The 17086-nt window shown below is 36.4% G+C and overlaps 1 protein-coding gene across 4 annotated transcripts in view; it reads left to right on the forward strand.

Annotated features, from left to right (window-relative positions):
* Positions 1-260: 260 nt before the first annotated feature.
* The window catches only part of syt1 (synaptotagmin 1), a 269823-nt gene continuing 252997 nt past the window's right edge, over positions 261-17086 (forward strand). For all 4 annotated transcript variants that reach the window (XM_018092261.2, XM_018092263.2, XM_018092262.2 and 1 more), the window contains exon 1: positions 261-1290. The gene's annotated coding sequence lies outside the window, so the exon portion shown is untranslated. The remainder of the gene's footprint in view (positions 1291-17086) is intronic.

Consider the following 17086-nt stretch of genomic DNA (forward strand, 5'->3'; position numbering starts at 1 on the left):
CCCCTCCAGCTCAGGAGTTCATATTCCCTAGCCAGTGAGTGAATCTAGGTTAAAATGGCAGAATATAAGAATGGAGCCAGCTGTTCCTTGAGCATCTCAGTTGGCAATGAAAGTGTTAAAGGCTTGTTCTGATTCTCCCCCTCCCTACTCCCCCTCCCTACTCCCACATTAGCTTGTGTGTCAGTCACAGGCAGCAGTACCCGGGAGAGAGCGCACAGCCCGCAGCATCACTACCCACTGAGCGTCCGCTTGAAACACCGCTCTGCCCGGGCTGCTGTGCCAGGCTCAGTGGGCTCAGCGCTAAAACAGAGGGCGGCTCAGCCTTCCACAACTTGTTAGGACTCACTTTCCCCATCTGTCACTTACCGAGCTAAACGATATAACCTTATTATATAGAAGCTTTAGCAATAAAACAAACGCAATGAAACGAAAGCAGCCAATTCGATTTCGTGTTTCCCCACACAGACCTTGGCCGAACCTGCTGCCATGATACTGTATATAAATATATATATGACTGTATTATGCTTGCAGCAGGGCATGGAGGTTGCTGTGTGATTAGTGGCATGAGCAGCATCCTTGCCTTCCCTCCCATCCCCCCAGCTGTGCCTCCCTGTACTACAAGGTTTGTTTTGGATGATAAATCGCAGCCTGTCCCGGGAGACTGAGGTGTGGCAGGGCATATTCGGGTCACAGCCAGATGCCATTTTTGTATTTCCGCCCCTTCCAATTTCTGCGCACAGTTGCAAAGTAACAGCCGGGGGTCACTTTGCTGGTCCAAAGGACTCACACGGTGTCCTTGATTGTCATTCGCCGGGATCTCCTTCCTCCCTTGCCCCTGCCCATCTGGGGGATAGTAATGGATGGGATGTGCAGGTCCACCTCCTATTTGTGCTGCTAGATTGGATATTCAGGGCAGCATCCTGAGCTGGGAGCCAATGGGTTGCTAGAGTCAGGCTATGCCCCGCCTTCTCACTGGAGGGATGCCGGAGAGGCTGCAGTGTGTGATGCTCCAGTCCTAACAATCTAGTGTCATCTCATCCCAGTCTCCCCTGTACCGAGAGCACAAACTTGGGCACATGAGCCATTGTTGCTGGGTGAGCGGAGCCGTGCCACCCTGTGTATAGGTACAGTGGGGAATAAGGATCAGCTGAAAGACTGTGCACATTGCCCATCTCCTGTCACTGCACATAGGGGTCTGTGCTGCAGCTTCTCCATATGTGAGGAAAGAAGAGAGGGACCACTTCTAGGCTACGAGGCAGCAAGACTAAAGGAAAGATAGCTCTTTGCCAGGTAAGCACTTAATAGCTCTATTGTCTTTGGCATATCAATTTTTAATCTTCAACTGCTTCTGTACTACAGCTCCCAGCATCCTTTTGGCAGCTATAGGCTATTAGGTGTGCTTGAAGCTATAGTCCAACAACAGTTAAGGGAGGTATGGCAGGTTCGACATTGCCACTGACATTATATCTATTACCATTTTGTGGCAACAAAGATTGCTAGTGAAGTAGGCAATACATGCAGCACAAGTTACTACTGTGATCAGCTGATCAATGCCAGTTTCTGCTCTACCCTGCCTGGATCCCCTTTTTCATTAGCAGATTAAACATGCACAGGAAAGGTCAAAATGTCAGTGGGATTTACATACTCAAGTACCTCTTTCACATTCCCCAATCTGATATCCCCTACTGATTAATATAATGAGCAAGGTACCAAATCATGCAAGCTCCTTGGATTGGGAAAGCAATATAATCACCAGGCAACTTGGCTTTCCATACAACTGCTCTGAGTTTCTCTTTTACTTGACATGCTTGGTTAAAAAGCCCGGTGATTACTTAATTGCTGTTGATTGCAAGTGTCAACCATCTGACATCTGCTGCCTCTTCAGCTCTGTGCACTTAATGGCTTTAAATGCTGAGTTGCTAACACCCTAAAACAGAATGTAGCTCCTAAATCCTTGGTTGGAAAAATGCATTGTTATGTGCATGGGTCCTGGGGCAGGATTTGTGCAAATGAACGAAACTGGCAAGGAATGGTTTGTGGGTACAGGGCTACCTTAACTGCTACAGACCTTCTATAAAAATGGGTCATAATAAATCTGTCTGGGGCTATTCTTGGTTTCTAAGTCAGCAAAATAATAATGATATGCATGTGCTGAAGAAGAGGGAAAGCAGGACAATGTTCTGTAGATCTCTAGAGGGCATTACACTGCTATGAAATATGAAATGAATTATCTGAAAAAAGGGGCTGGGGGTGTTCTGGAATCTAGATATTTTTAGCCCTATTTGGCCAGTACAAGAAATAAATCTCCTTATACCTTTGTGTGGCAGTATGGCTAAATGTAACTTTTTCTGGGTCAGTGGAGCAAAAATACTGATACTGGCTACATCACAGCATTATGCTAAGATTGTTTTCTGTGTTTTCCAAAATTGTTGGCAAGTAAAACAGTGTGTTTATGTGTACTCCTGAACAGGTGGAAGAAATCCAAAATTTCCACAAATCTATACTGAACTGCATATATTATCAGAGAATGTCCCATTGTGGCCCCTCCCCTTACAGTAATGAGGCAAGGAATAGCATATGTCACAAGCTGACCTTACACTGTAAGTGCCCTTGTGCTTGGGTAAATGCAGATACCAATCCTATGCCACACTTAATGCTAAAAGTTTTACAGATAGCAATGAAAGATTTTATCTGCCTGTAGCTTGGTGTGTTAAAATGCCAAATTAAAGTGCTGTGAGACATGAAAGAGTCCATATAATATGAACACAGTGCGGAAGCCCAAGAGTCTCACAATGGGCTGAGCATCCAGTAGATGTTTTCCATATCATGTTTCCAGGTCACTGTTATTTCAAATATAAACACTGATTGTATAGAATACAATTCTTGCTTTGTATTATTCAAAATAAATAGATCAATAACCAGATCTAGCATAACACAGACCATGTAAATAACATGTACTCATCAGAAAGATTTTCTAGGGGCATTTCAGCACTTTGTAATCCCCCCATTACTGATACAAGCTGCCTCTGTCTATTATTCCTTAGACCCAGCTGAATGATTGTGTCAGATGGGATGCACTAGGGCAAGATCTGTAGCTGGAAAGCTTTCCAAGTGTAGTCCTAAATGACTGCTCACACACACACACACACACACACACACAACAGTTGGCTGGAATATGCAAGCAGATGTTAGCTCACAAATCAATTTCTTCCTTTGATTGTCACTGAGGATATTGTGTCTTATTTCCCGTGTTTAATGAATAGAATTATATTTCTTACTAAATGTGTGTTAATTTTTTCAGAATTTTAGATAATGATGTAAATCAGTTCTGGTCAAGTTGTGATGTCATAAGATGAGCTCTGTGAAGCCCATGGGCAGACTGAGGGCAATAAAAATGACTTAGGGAGGTCTGCACATGGCACATTAGTCCGTTTTAATTAAAGTTTGATTTGAAACGACAAAAAAAACAGGATTTTTGTAACAATTTTATATTTTCTTCTCTAAACCACATTGCATTTAGCCTTCTACTTTTGTTAGCAAGTCTCCCTTAAGCTGTATAAATCTTTTGTTGGCTTAACAACAAGGACAAAAGGACAGTGATTCAATAGCTTTATGTGTGTTAATGACATGTGTGTGTACTGTATGTTAGAATTAGAAGTCATTAGTCATGCTGGAGCAGACAGAAGAAAGGACACCATCACTGAGCTGCACATTCTTTTTCATCACAAATCTCTGTAATTTAAATTCCACTTACTTGAAAAAATCTTTATTTTATGTGCAGTCTCTGGTTATAATCCAACAATTTTAATGTAGGTGTAAAATGTTAAACTCCATGGGAAACCAATTTGAGTTATATTTAAGAGCATAAATCCATGGTTCTTGTCATTGTGAGAATATTGTTCTAAGTGTTTGTCAGAGAGCAGCGATAATTGCCACAGGGCATAGGGTAACAACTTGGAACATTATTGCACTTGCAAAGTCGTGTAGTGGCTTAATAAACTTATTTTAGTACATGTAATTTAGGTTATCCCAAAATGACTGAAGCAGCTGAACAGAGAAGCAGCTTAACACAGGCAGATGCACATTAAAGCCCCAGTTAATATATTACCTATAGCTTTTTACATTAAGATGGTGTTTCTGCAACAGCTACTGTATGTGCAATAATAAATGGATAACTGTCTTTTACATTGTGGTAAAGTATGCTGACATGGCTGAAGAAATGATCTCCTTCAGTATTTGCCTTTTCTGATGAACTAAAAGTCATGCTAAAAGTCAAAGACCTGCTGTATAGAACTACGTCACACAATCAGTTTGTGTTTTTGTGTTTTGACATAACAAAAAGGTTTTGCTTTTTGTCTGTTTTAGAATCACACACAGTCTAACTCTGTATAATTAAAACCCCATATAAACCCTGCACACCAGAAAAAACTTCCTTAGGGAGGTATTATAGTTAGCCCGGAGTGTCCTCTATTATCCTAAATTCTAACTCTGTATTATGTCAATAAATGTTCATTTCAAATACACATTTGATATTTTTGATATTTTGTTGCAAATTCTCAGTTCCACCTTTGCCTATCAATATCAAATGTAACAGCTGAGGCACAGACAGCGTTAAGCACTACAGATACCGAAGATTGATAGTTCCCATCATTCCTATATCAGCTGCCGCCTATGTAATGTAGGGAAGTGGCAGTTCTTGTTGATTGTTGCCCCTCCTATTAAAGCTACTGTATTATTAGTTATTTTATATAATTTTGAAGTATTCATACTTTTTTAGCTTTACTTCTCTGCTGTATGGTGTATGGGTCAGGAGGTATTTTGATTGCTGTGACCTCTAGTAGTGGTATATAATAAACTTACAGTGAATATCTTCCTGCTGACTTGAATAAGGAACCCAGGGTTATAACCTGTTTGAGGTCAGGGTCATGTGCCATCTGATATATATATTTATTTATAACAATTCTGTTACATGCTAGGGTCATCATACCTAATTCATGGATATTAATATAGAATTTGTGCTATGTGTTCATCATCCAGCAAGCCAAGCATCTGTAAGGCTTATATACATATTTCTGTGTGTAAGAGAGGCCATTCCTTAATATACTCAGGGGAATATACTACACACCTCTGATTATTTGTTTACCACCAAACTTCAAGTTGTAACTTGAAGCTGTTAGCAGCATTCAACTCACCAGAGGTGTGTTGCACATTCCCTTGTGTAGATTGTGTGTACAGCAAGGTGTTATTGGAAATTAATTTTCCTTGTAAGTCAGCAAAATTGTACATGGAAAATGGTATAGTTTTGATTTAAATTTACCTATGCTAATTTAATAGCATATGTTACACATTTATGACAACTCTTGATGAATTTTGGAAGTGTGATCGGTCTTCATGAGTCATTATTGCTATCAGCTCTCATTTTACTTGCTGACTGTCATTTTTACGTACTCTTTAAAATTCAGAAGCAGGTGTATTTGCAGTTGTATTTGCTTAACATACAGTTAAATATTTTCCTGTACCCAAGCTACAGGTAAACCAGAGATGCATACCTGGAGTAGCTGTGATTACGTGTCTTTTTTATTCCCAGTCTCTCATTTCTTTGAGTCTAGGCAAGCCCTCTGTGTTGTCATATCCACTTCTACTGCATTATGCCCTTAAGCCACTGGTCCAACATCCTAACTCAGTACCAACACAATAAAGTTTTGGATGGTTGAGATGGTCCATGTATTCATTCCTTAACCATGGGGATATCATTCTAGCTGCAATAAGTCATGTATACAGCTAACTGATCCAGGTTTCAAAAATAAGCTGCATCTCTTATATATCAGCTTAGGCAAAACTTCAGCACTTGCCTGACAATACTAAAGTACAGAAGTTTGGTTCATTTTAGGGGAAAGATGATAATTTGCAAAATATTAATTTTTACATACCATTCTTAATTAAATATTTGTTTGCTAACTATTGTGGTGTTTCAAAAAAGTTTAGTATTCTAAAAGTATAATTATATTACCATAGACAAAGATATTGCTTTTGTATAATGATACAAGAAACAAATCCTTTCCGTTCCATATTGTTAGTGCAAGCAGGATGAATAAATGCTGACTCAGTATGAGGTAATCAAATATAATATGGCAGATGTAAAGGAAGCATATCTGGTTACTTTCTCCTTCGTAAACAAGAGTCATGATGGCCATTTGACCTTGGCACTGTAGCAGTGGAATGAAGGAGAAAATGAATCACATGAAACCATAATTCTATCTCAAAATGTCCACCTACAGAGTCGCTTTCAGAGACATGATGAAATAATCTTTGACATACTGAACTTTGCCATTTTTAGCCAGCTTGCCACTATATCATTTTCTCCAAGAAAGTCATTTATCATGACAAAGTATTACTAAGCTGTAGAGGAGTTTTTACTGAACTAAAGGATTCAGGTTAAACAAACACACAGATATATATGTATATATATAGAGAGAGAGGGAATGAGATAGATTGAGAGTTTGTAACAGTGACAGCAAGCTTCCTTTAGTACAATGTTTATAATCCTTTTAGGAAACTCTTTAATCCATTTACAGCCACAAGGCCCAATGACATATTCGTATATGCTACAAGCTTACATAGCTCAGAAAAGGTCAAAACGTGACTTTTAAACAGAGGGCAAGAAATTCCTTGAAAGGGTTATGTTTAAATGCTCATGACATTTTTTATTACTGGTACAATAATATTCAAATACCTAAAGAATATTAATATATCACTAGAGGTCATAGAAAAGTATGTGCCATTCAACCCAGTGAATCCTCTTTTTAATGTAGTTATTATACAAATACAAGTTTAATTAAAAATTTTAAATGTATTCAGGTTATAGAAATACATCCTTTACCAACAACAGTTTGCGGGATTATAAAAGTTATTGAACAAGGGCTACTTACACGTTATTGATGTGTAAAATAATTTGTCTGTAGTATATAACATTCATGCAAAATTTACTGTTTGTATGGCAATTTTGGTATTGGAGATGCAAAGTAATAATGCTGGCTAATTTATTACAACAACATATTGTCTCTAGTGCCAGGGTTAAGCTCATTCTGAATCAGTTTAATGATCACGTTAATGAAGACCACACCCACATTCTGCTCTTGGTAGGTTAGCTTTTGAGGGGGGTCTGCAGTTTCTGTGAGTCCCCTGTTCAGTATTTACTGCAATAGATAAAAATAATTTTGTTGGTAATCAGTTATTATTTGTACCACTGTGTCACTTTTTATCTGTTCCTGATAATTAGCTGGCTGGTCAGAGAGCTCTAAAATAGAAAATTCTTGTAAAAGATGAATTCTTCCATCTTGAAATTATCTTTCAGTGTGTTAAAAATGGACCTATTTAAATCATCTCTAATTTTAAAATATTTATGGTTTTTTAATTATTAGCATTCCTATTCTTCCTCCTTATGTCCAGCAACTGAACTGCAATCTAATTGTCGACATACTACCAAATATTATTCTTAAAGTTAAATACCTGTTCTACACCAAAATTAGCAACTGTCTACATTATAACCTACTACTAAGTTCTAGCCAGTTTGTATCTAACATATGACAGCTCCATATAGAGCTATACATGTAATTAATCTGACTTATTTAGGTCACCATGGTTATCAGCCTGTAACTCCTGAGGTTACTCTGAGAACAGGGAAGGGACATCTGTAGGACTGAAACATCTTTTCAGGGATCCAGGCATTATTGTGGGGACAGGGAAATGCTACAAATGATAGTATTGTTTTTCTGTCACAGTAATTTTCAGATTGTCTTCTATGAAGAGAAATGAAAAGGGACTTGACCAACTTCACTAGTACAGATATAAGATCTACTATCTAGAAAGCTTGGGACCTGGGGTTTTCCAATTTGGAGCACCATTTCTAAAGGTTACGAAAAACACATTTAAGCATTTAAAACGATACAAGGAGCCAGCAGCATGAATTTATGCTTGCTTAGTTATAGCCAAGTACATCATTAATATTGTGGCCATCCCCAAACAATCAAGACCCCAGACAGCATGGACATTTGGAGTGGATTTTGATTATTTCTTTGCCTTTATCAGCATGGTACCAGGGAGCAATTATTTGGAGTGGAAGAATCAGTATTTTTTCAAAAAGATTTCTGATTGCATTTTCTAATGCAGCTGCTACATTTGTTGGCATAGGTACTTGCACCCATACCTGCTCTTTTAAAATGATACATTGCACCAAAATGGCTGATGCATGTTTTTTTTGAGTAAGGTGCCATGTCAAGGTTTCCCTGGAATAAACACCTGCCTTGAGGATGTGTTATTTACAAGAGACCCTTTTCATGTTGCACCTATACACACATTTTAGCTGATGAATTACATGCACACACCATTTTACCACCATGTGATTCATTGATACTAGTATTGAGTACAAACTTGTGTGTGATTTACCATCACAGATACAAATTAGAATCTACTTAGATAAATCATCCAATGCATGCCGTTTTGTGACTGCCTGTAATTCTGTTAGACTTTTGAGAAATAACTATGCAGTGTGGATAAAAAAATTGCTAAATATGCAGAATTTAAATATTTGGATCATAGACTTCTACCAGATTGGGATGTTTTTATCCCCTACCGCCGAAATTATGCTTGTTTTCAAAGTAAAGCAGGGAATGTTTTTGAAGTAAAACAGATACATTTAACTTTTATATACAGAAATAATGCTTAGATTTTTTTTGTAAATTAAAAAGTGGAATTTGTTAATTGTTACTACCCAGAGATCAAAGTAGCAGAATAAATATTCAATTCATGTTACTTAATCCAAAATGCAACACAAATTAGCCATTCAAACTGTGAATTACATTGTTGCAATATGATTATCTTGAGGTTTGTAATTGCAGTAATATTTTTTCAAATTTAATTTTCTGATTTAATTCCTTTGATGCATATGGGGTAAAATATAGAGTGATGCTAACCATTAAATTGCCTTGATTTTTTTACATTTTGAAATAGCAATTCTCAAAATAAATGCAGAAGGATGTTATACATTTTTGATTAATCTCACACTCCATAAGGAGAACCAATGGTAATTCAGATTAAAACAAAAAATGTAATGCATAATTGATTAAAGCTAAAATGTACAAGTTAATTATGGGAACTATCCTTCTTCCAAGCGGTATGTAAGAATTAGAGAGGCTGCATTCTATTGCATGTGTCTAAAATTAGTTATACTGCATGTATCATTATTCATGTATAGTACAGCTTGATCATTTAGATCTACAGATATATATTCTTGTAAATTTTAATTCTTGGCCTGTGAGTAAAAAACCCAGAGCCAGCCCCTGTTATATTAATATTACATTACATAGGAACACAGTCACAGCAATTCAGTGGTTAAGGCCAAAGGCCATTTTCTTGGCTTTTTGGCAATTTATTTGAGGCGTTCATTTGTTGGCACTGTGATGGAAACCAATTCTTTCTCTTTTATTGTTTGTAAATGTAGAGTGCTGTCTTCTTTATGTAATTACCATCTGCATATAGAATAGTGCTGGGAAATATGATAGTGCTTTTACAAGGTATAAGTAAAGCTTGACAATAAACATAATTTTTAAAATGCAATACAGTATGGTTGCCTTTTTATAACTCATATTCTGCAATACCAAATGCAAATGATCAGCCCACTTACAACCCTCTGTATAAACAAACTCTTTCCTTTCTCCAGCTGCTGTCTTTTTTACACTTTGTGATAAGCAGCAACTTATTATACCAAGGACTTTTTCAGCAGTCTGCTGATTTGTTTTGACTGGTCAATGATCTTCCTATTGTTTGTTGAATCTAAGAATCTATTAATACCTGCCCTGTAGGTGTTGTGCCCAAGTAAATTTTACCTAAGAAGGTAATAAGAAACCCCTCTGAATCCATCTACAACATGCCACAGGGAAAAGGAAAAAAGGTCCATCACAACATCAAAAGGACAAAAGTTACTCTATTTGCAAAAAGTCATCTAACCCTTTCTTGAAACCACATATTGTATCCTTCTGTACAAACTTCCAAGAATTCCATAATTTACATCCTAAAATCAAACCTCCTTTCTACAAATCTCAAGGGATTTCCCGTGTTTTCTGGAAAATACATTAGAACATGAATAAGGCAAGAAAGGGTTTTTGTTAGTATGGCTCCCTTGTATATTTATACATAGTAACCATATCCACCATTAAGTGCCTTTTTAACAGTGTAAACAATATCGGTTTGACCAGCCTTACTTCATACTTGAGACCATCAATATACTTTATTAGCTTTAGTCTTTTCTCTCTGTACCTCTTTTCCAGTGTAAACAACCCATACTTGCATGGTTCTATGTTTCTTGTAAGGTATGCTTGCAGACTTGGCAGTATCTTTAAAAAATCATCACTGGACCTGAACATAATCTTGAGTTAGGATTAGTATTTATAGTTTTCCTGAAATCACATATCCATTTGCTGGGTTCCTTGCAGGTTGTCATTGACTATCTTGGTCCAGTGGGCAGTGATTAGGTACTTCAGTTCTAACTTAACCCTCACCTCAATCTTCTTGCTGTAATGAAGAAATAACTTAATCATAGGATAGAGTCAGAATTTTTAATAAAATCACATTAGAATGTGATTAACAGCTACATGTATTTTTAAAAGTATTTTTCTATTAGATAAAATATGGCAGATGGTGGGCAAGATGGATAAAAGTATGTTGCAAACAATATTGCTTTAAATAATAATGTAAAATGAAGAATTCATATAAAATGCAAATTACTAGCAAACTATACTCTGCAAAATGCATAAAATGGTGTTTTGATCTTTTTGTTTCAACCTTAAAGAGTTCTAAGTTAAAATGTCTCTATAGAAAGAATGTCTATAGGGGATTCAAATGAATTTGCAAAGAAAATGTTGTTCACTTTCTTTGGCCAAATAAAACATGGGCTCTGCAAAACCTTGATGAAATTAGAGGGCTTCTTCCAATGGCTAAACTCCTTTCAACTAGCTGTGTATTCTTTTTGTTCTTGACCTGTGATGTGTTGTATTACTTGTCAGTGAAGTAAACAAATCTCAGAGACATCAAACTACTGCCATGGCATTAAATAACTCTTTTATCCAAACCTCTTAACTAAAAAGTTACATCAGATTTGAGGTTGTGAAATCTGCTTATTCCAATACACCATAATTTTCAACTTTTTTGTTTCTTACAGTCCTTTCCTATTCCCAGACTTAATTGTTTAAATAAAAAAATTTTTTTAATAAGAGCAATGCAAAGCAGTATAGTTAGTTACATATTACTTGCAGTGTCTTCACTTGGATTCTTTTATATAAAGACAGGAAGGCAAGCTTTTGGTCATCTTCTGGACACATCTACCCCAACTTTCAAGCTACTAAGCACCTACAATTGAATATACCACACAGTATAGAATGCTGCAGGTTGAAGCAACTCCCAAATAGTTTTATAATTCTACACCACTTTGGACTATAGAACTAAAATGTTCTATACAATACATTTAAAGAGAACCATGGATAATCAGCATTTTTGTTTTACATCTTTAGACACTAAAAATATCTCATCAGTAGTATGTTTCAGCATTATATTGCCAAGTCTGCATTCACATTATTACTACATGTTAATTTCATTTGCACCTTTAGGACATACTAAATAGAATAAATATAGTTCGCCTAGAATCTTATTCATTTGGATGCCTGATTTCACGTTAATGGAATAGTACTTTAGTTTCCAATCTAAACATATACAGTACAGTATTAATTATAAGAAATTGTACAGTTGCCTAACTCAAATATGAACTCAGGAAATATTTTTTATGTATCTTTACTATGTATTTTATAAGAGCTGGTATGATGAAAACAAATTAAGCTTGCTATAATGTGGGCATGACACAATTCTAATATAGACTGACTGCTTTTAAACTTTCATCAGGGGAGAATATGAAGAGTGCTGTTTGATATGATTGCTAGGTTTTTACCCATTATAACTTAACTCAATCATAATAAACTTAATTATTTAGAAAATGAATATTTATTTACTTGAATACTTTTCTAGATGAGAACAGGAGGAGGAGGAGACAAATGTGTGCTTGGCATTAGCAGATGCTGGAATATTTTAGTACAGATGCCTGGAAAGATTTTATATTCCTTGTCTGAATTTGTGCTTGCAGAAATGGTGGTTTATTTTAGTTTACAGTTATGCAATGTATTTGTTATTACCACTGATAAAAATGATTATCCAAACAATTCAGATGATACTTTCAGAAGCTAAGAATATGTTTATCTCATTTATTTGTGTATTTTACAATGACAAAAACACTTGGTTCTGCAACAGTGGTTGTCTTCATATCTCCCATTCTCCTTGAAAGTCTTAGACCAGTGTGTGCCCTCCATTTTAAAAATTTAAATTTGCTACTGTCAGTGACATTCCATATAGATAAACAACCAACAAGGCACTGTTGACACTCTGTTAGAGGATTGGGGAAGACCTGCTTAGAATTTTTTGTACAGCCTTTCTAAGTTCTTGCCAGTATTATTTTTTTTTTTAAAGAAATATGGGTTGTATGCCACCAACTGGAGACATATTTCTGGAAAACAGCTGGTTTACTTAACGATAAAATGGAGGAGTTTGTAAGTGTCCTGTAGTTGGCATGTTAAAAACAACCTTACAGACAATCTAATTTGCATGTCACATATAGGTCAGTTTGTCAACAGCCAGTTAGTCTTTTAGTACAGAATGTTTTGGAACAAAGGAGGACAATATCAAATCTTCTCAAATTCCCTTTTCAAACCAAACCTAAAACTCTAGGTTCACTGGACTAAGATCAGTGTGAAACATCTAGACATCTTGGGGCAGTGGAAACACACACTTTTATAATAAAACAGTTTATGCACTATGTTTGATGGGATGTGCTATTTGTGCTGTAATCTTTTTCCTGGTACTCATGAGGATATTTCAGCAGAAGTTTATGCATGCTTTATGGCACAAATATGGGAAATGTTGTCAGCGTCAGAGTTTTTACGGCAACACAGGATCAACCTTCTTAAATCCTACCCTTGTATTATTTCCACTTCAAAATAGCAGGCAGAATTATGTTTTCAAATCATGTTTATAAAAAGCTTATAAAATGGTGGTAAGGACAATAAGGATAAAATAACATCAGGACTGTAATATCAGAACAATATAATACACAAGACATTAATGTATATTAGTAACAATATACAGTATAACATTAATGTATATTAGTACTAAGGATCCTTATTTATTACTTTAATCCAATGGTTTTCAGACTTTTGTGGCTTCAAACCCTGGTTTGTATTTATCATGTGATGAGTCCCCTCCTTTCCTAATAACAAGGTTACAGAACATGCTTTATCAGTTATACTGTATATTAAACATAAACGATAAATATTTACACCAAGTCTTACCCTATTTATCATTCAGACTGAACACTCATATCCAATGCGTTGGGCCCTGCATGGTCGGAACTGCTCTAATGCCAACTGTAGAGAACATAAATATCAAAAGAATTTAGGAAAGAATTACAAACCTTCATTGCTAAACTCATACAATATGTCTCTTGGGTCATACTGAAATAAGCCGGTTTTACCATTGCCTTTAATTTTAAATTGAAAGGTAACTTATCCAGTACAATCTGATTCTGTGCAATTTATTTAGAATATTTACTATTTAGGGCATTTAGGTCACCATTTTAGTGCATCATTTATAGTTTTACTATATTCTAGTTTTTTAAAGGGTTAATTTAAAATCAAAACTGGGTTAAACCACAAATTAAAATGCTGACTTCATGTTTGTAGCTACAAAAACTTCAACATATCAGCTTGGAAAAATCACCTGGTGCCATTTCTGCATGTTCTTAAATATCATTAATATTCTGTATTTCCACCTCTAAAGGATCCTTTAAAATCAACACTGTGATAGGCCAATGATCATAAATTGCTTATATTGAACCATGGTTTTGCAACTACATGGTCTACAAGTATCAACTGGGAAAATCACTGTGTGCTGGTTCTGTTCATTCACAAGACTTTAATCAGTGTGAGTTTCTATGTGTTTTGCCTATTGACAGTGTATCTCTATGGGAATAACCTAAGCATTCTATTGTTTGCATCAGTACAGCAAGTTCAGACCTTAATAGATTTAATTAGCAGAGTGGGAGAGAAAGGTAAAGTAAACAAATCCAAAGCAAATAAAGTGATGGCAATCAAAGCCAAAACATGTTCTGCAGATGGACACAGAAACCTATAAAACAACAATATAGAGGATGTTGTTGTAAGTTAAATCTGAATATATATATATATATATATATACATACACATATTTCAGTGATTGCTGTATATTAATATGCACCTCTCTTTTATACCATGTATGATGCAAGCTTGGCACACAATCTGTTATAAATATATATTATATTCCATTTTATAGAATATTAAATCTTTTGATACAGTAACCATGTATTGTGTTGCCCATGTTTAATATAAATAGTTGGCACATTTTAGATTTCAACACAATTTTTTTAACATTGTATTTTTAAATTATTTGGCAAATGTGCAGTTAAAATAGTTTTGACTTCATAAGTTACAGCCTTTGTTCACCATGACAACAAAATGCTCATTGAAAAAATTGAATGTATTTCAGGTTATTTTTTTGATAAAGCAGAACCTAAGTACTCTACCCATATCTAGCCCTTGGCAATGGCAGCGTCAATGTTGTGCACTTTGCAAAAATTCCCCCCACTACCCCAGAATACAAACTCCAGATTTTTGCTGGGTTGAAAAGGCCACAGCCAGTTTACTCACAAACCATAAAACATTGACATCATTATCATTTAACCAAAACATCAACATCATTGAACCACATCACAACTTAATAACATAATAACACTAGCCGCTGAAGGCTGCAATTTAGTGGGACCCATTCCTGCCCCACTCACATTTGGTCTGAGTCTTGCCATCCCCTTTAATCAGGCAAACCGCACCCCCATTTACCCCAGCCTGTGGCCGAAATCCCTAGCCTCAGGACTAACCTTCTGCTCATGCATTCCCCATCCAGCTGCTTGTGTCCTAGCTGCTTGAGTATCCCTCCTTCTTCACCTCCTTTTCCCTAAACTGCCAACAATTAATGTAGGGAGGGAGGGCAGGATCTGCAAGGTAAAATGGTGGCTTCTCCCATAGTACAGCCTAAGTTAGCACAAACCTTCCCCCCTTCACTCTTTAGACAATCAGATTATTGGCTACCTTTTACTCCTGCCTCTTAACCATCAAATCTTTTCCTAGCCTTTTCATGGCCCCCTCGACCTGTTCCTTGCTGTGTCCTGGGGCATCTTTACAGCATGACAAAAAGGGATCAGTAGGGTACAAAAGGTGGGAGTTTGCATTTTACATAATCTGGTGTTCACAGAACAGCGATTACAGCTTGCACCCACCAAAATCGATGGCCTTCTACCCAGCACTCCTCTTCTATAAAAATCAACCAGCCCAGAATACTTGCAAAGCACCACATAGCATAAGCTGAGTGTGTCCACAATACAGTAATATTAGATAAAACTCTATATTACATATAGCTTGGTATGGCATTGCTATATTTTGACTGCTTGCACAGGATGTATTTGTAAAGCAGTATACATTTTTTTCTTCACATTTTATTTCATCCAAATTCCTAAGCAGTAATAGTTATTACAGAGTGTTCTTGCAGCTTGCATTTGTTTTATCAGTAATGTACAGACTTTTTCCAATCCCCTCTCTATCACTCAATGGATTAGGAAACGATTAGTTACTGCCAAAATGTAAATTAAGTTTGCCGAATGATAAAGGCTCTAGTAACTTAGGGGACATGTTTTTCAGATGAATATCTGTAATAGACAGAACAGAACAGAGAGAGCGCCACGGACCAAGCACAGAAAGCTTAATGCAGAGATAAGTAAAATCAGAAAGCTCATGGAACGTTATATTCCTGGACTCTGAAAGTCAACAGTCACTTCCACTTACTTCAAGCTGTAGCATAATTAAAATTAAGCACATAGAATTACTGACTTTCTGACCGCTTTCAATTGCCCTCTAATATTTATATATTTATTTTAAGTGGAGCAACCATTAATCAGTGCCTATATAGAATTCAGTAATGTAGGCATAAGCAGATTTGATTACATAGCCAGTAGTTCTCACTGAAGGAAATGCTCTTCTGTGAAAGAGTGAATATGAGCAAAACTGGACATGATAGTAAAATGTGGTTCTCAGAACATTTTTTACAGTGAACGCATTGGGACATATTTGTAATGCTGTGTCTGCAGATTAGTGACTTGTAAATCACATTGATTGAGGCCACAGTTGTGAATTTCCTGCAACATTAAATCACCAAAAGTAGTTTGCTCGGCCTTCAGTGACTACAGTTTATGGAAGCTAAGGGAGTATTTGTCAGACCATACAAGCTTCTCATGGGGAAATCCCTGTGACACCTTGTGACATATGGGGATGGATATGATATGGAAATCTTTAGTAAAAGTAAAAGTGAATCCCAAAATATTTCCTTCTTTCCACTGTTTCAACACACACAATCCACAGTGTGATAGCAATTGCACAACGTAATGTAGAAACGAAGCAGAAAACAGCAGTACTTCAGTTTGCAATTCACCTTTTATTGGTGCATATCACATATCACATATTATGTAAATCTTATGTATATCTAACTGCTGACCATAATCAGCTAAAAGGTTGTAATGGGGGATCATAATGAAGCAAGCCAGAAGTGAGATTGGATGACAGGCAAAGGCTATAACACATCATGTGGGCAGTTAAAGGAACAGTGGTTAAAATTTAATGTACTGCTGCCCTGCACTGGTCAAAGTTGTGTGTTTGCTATAGAAAGACTACTATACTTTACATAAATAAGCTGCTGCGTAGCGACGGGGGCAGCCATTCAAGCTGGAAAAAGGAGAAAAGGCACAGGTTACATAGCAGATAACAGATAAGCTTTGTAGCGTATAATGGTGTTTTATCTATTATCTGCAATGTAACCTGTGCCTTTTCTCCTTTTTCCAGCTTTAATGTCT

The sequence above is a fragment of the Xenopus tropicalis genome, chromosome 3, assembly GCF_000004195.4.
Source record: "Xenopus tropicalis strain Nigerian chromosome 3, UCB_Xtro_10.0, whole genome shotgun sequence".
NCBI classification, from domain to species: domain Eukaryota; kingdom Metazoa; phylum Chordata; class Amphibia; order Anura; family Pipidae; genus Xenopus; species Xenopus tropicalis.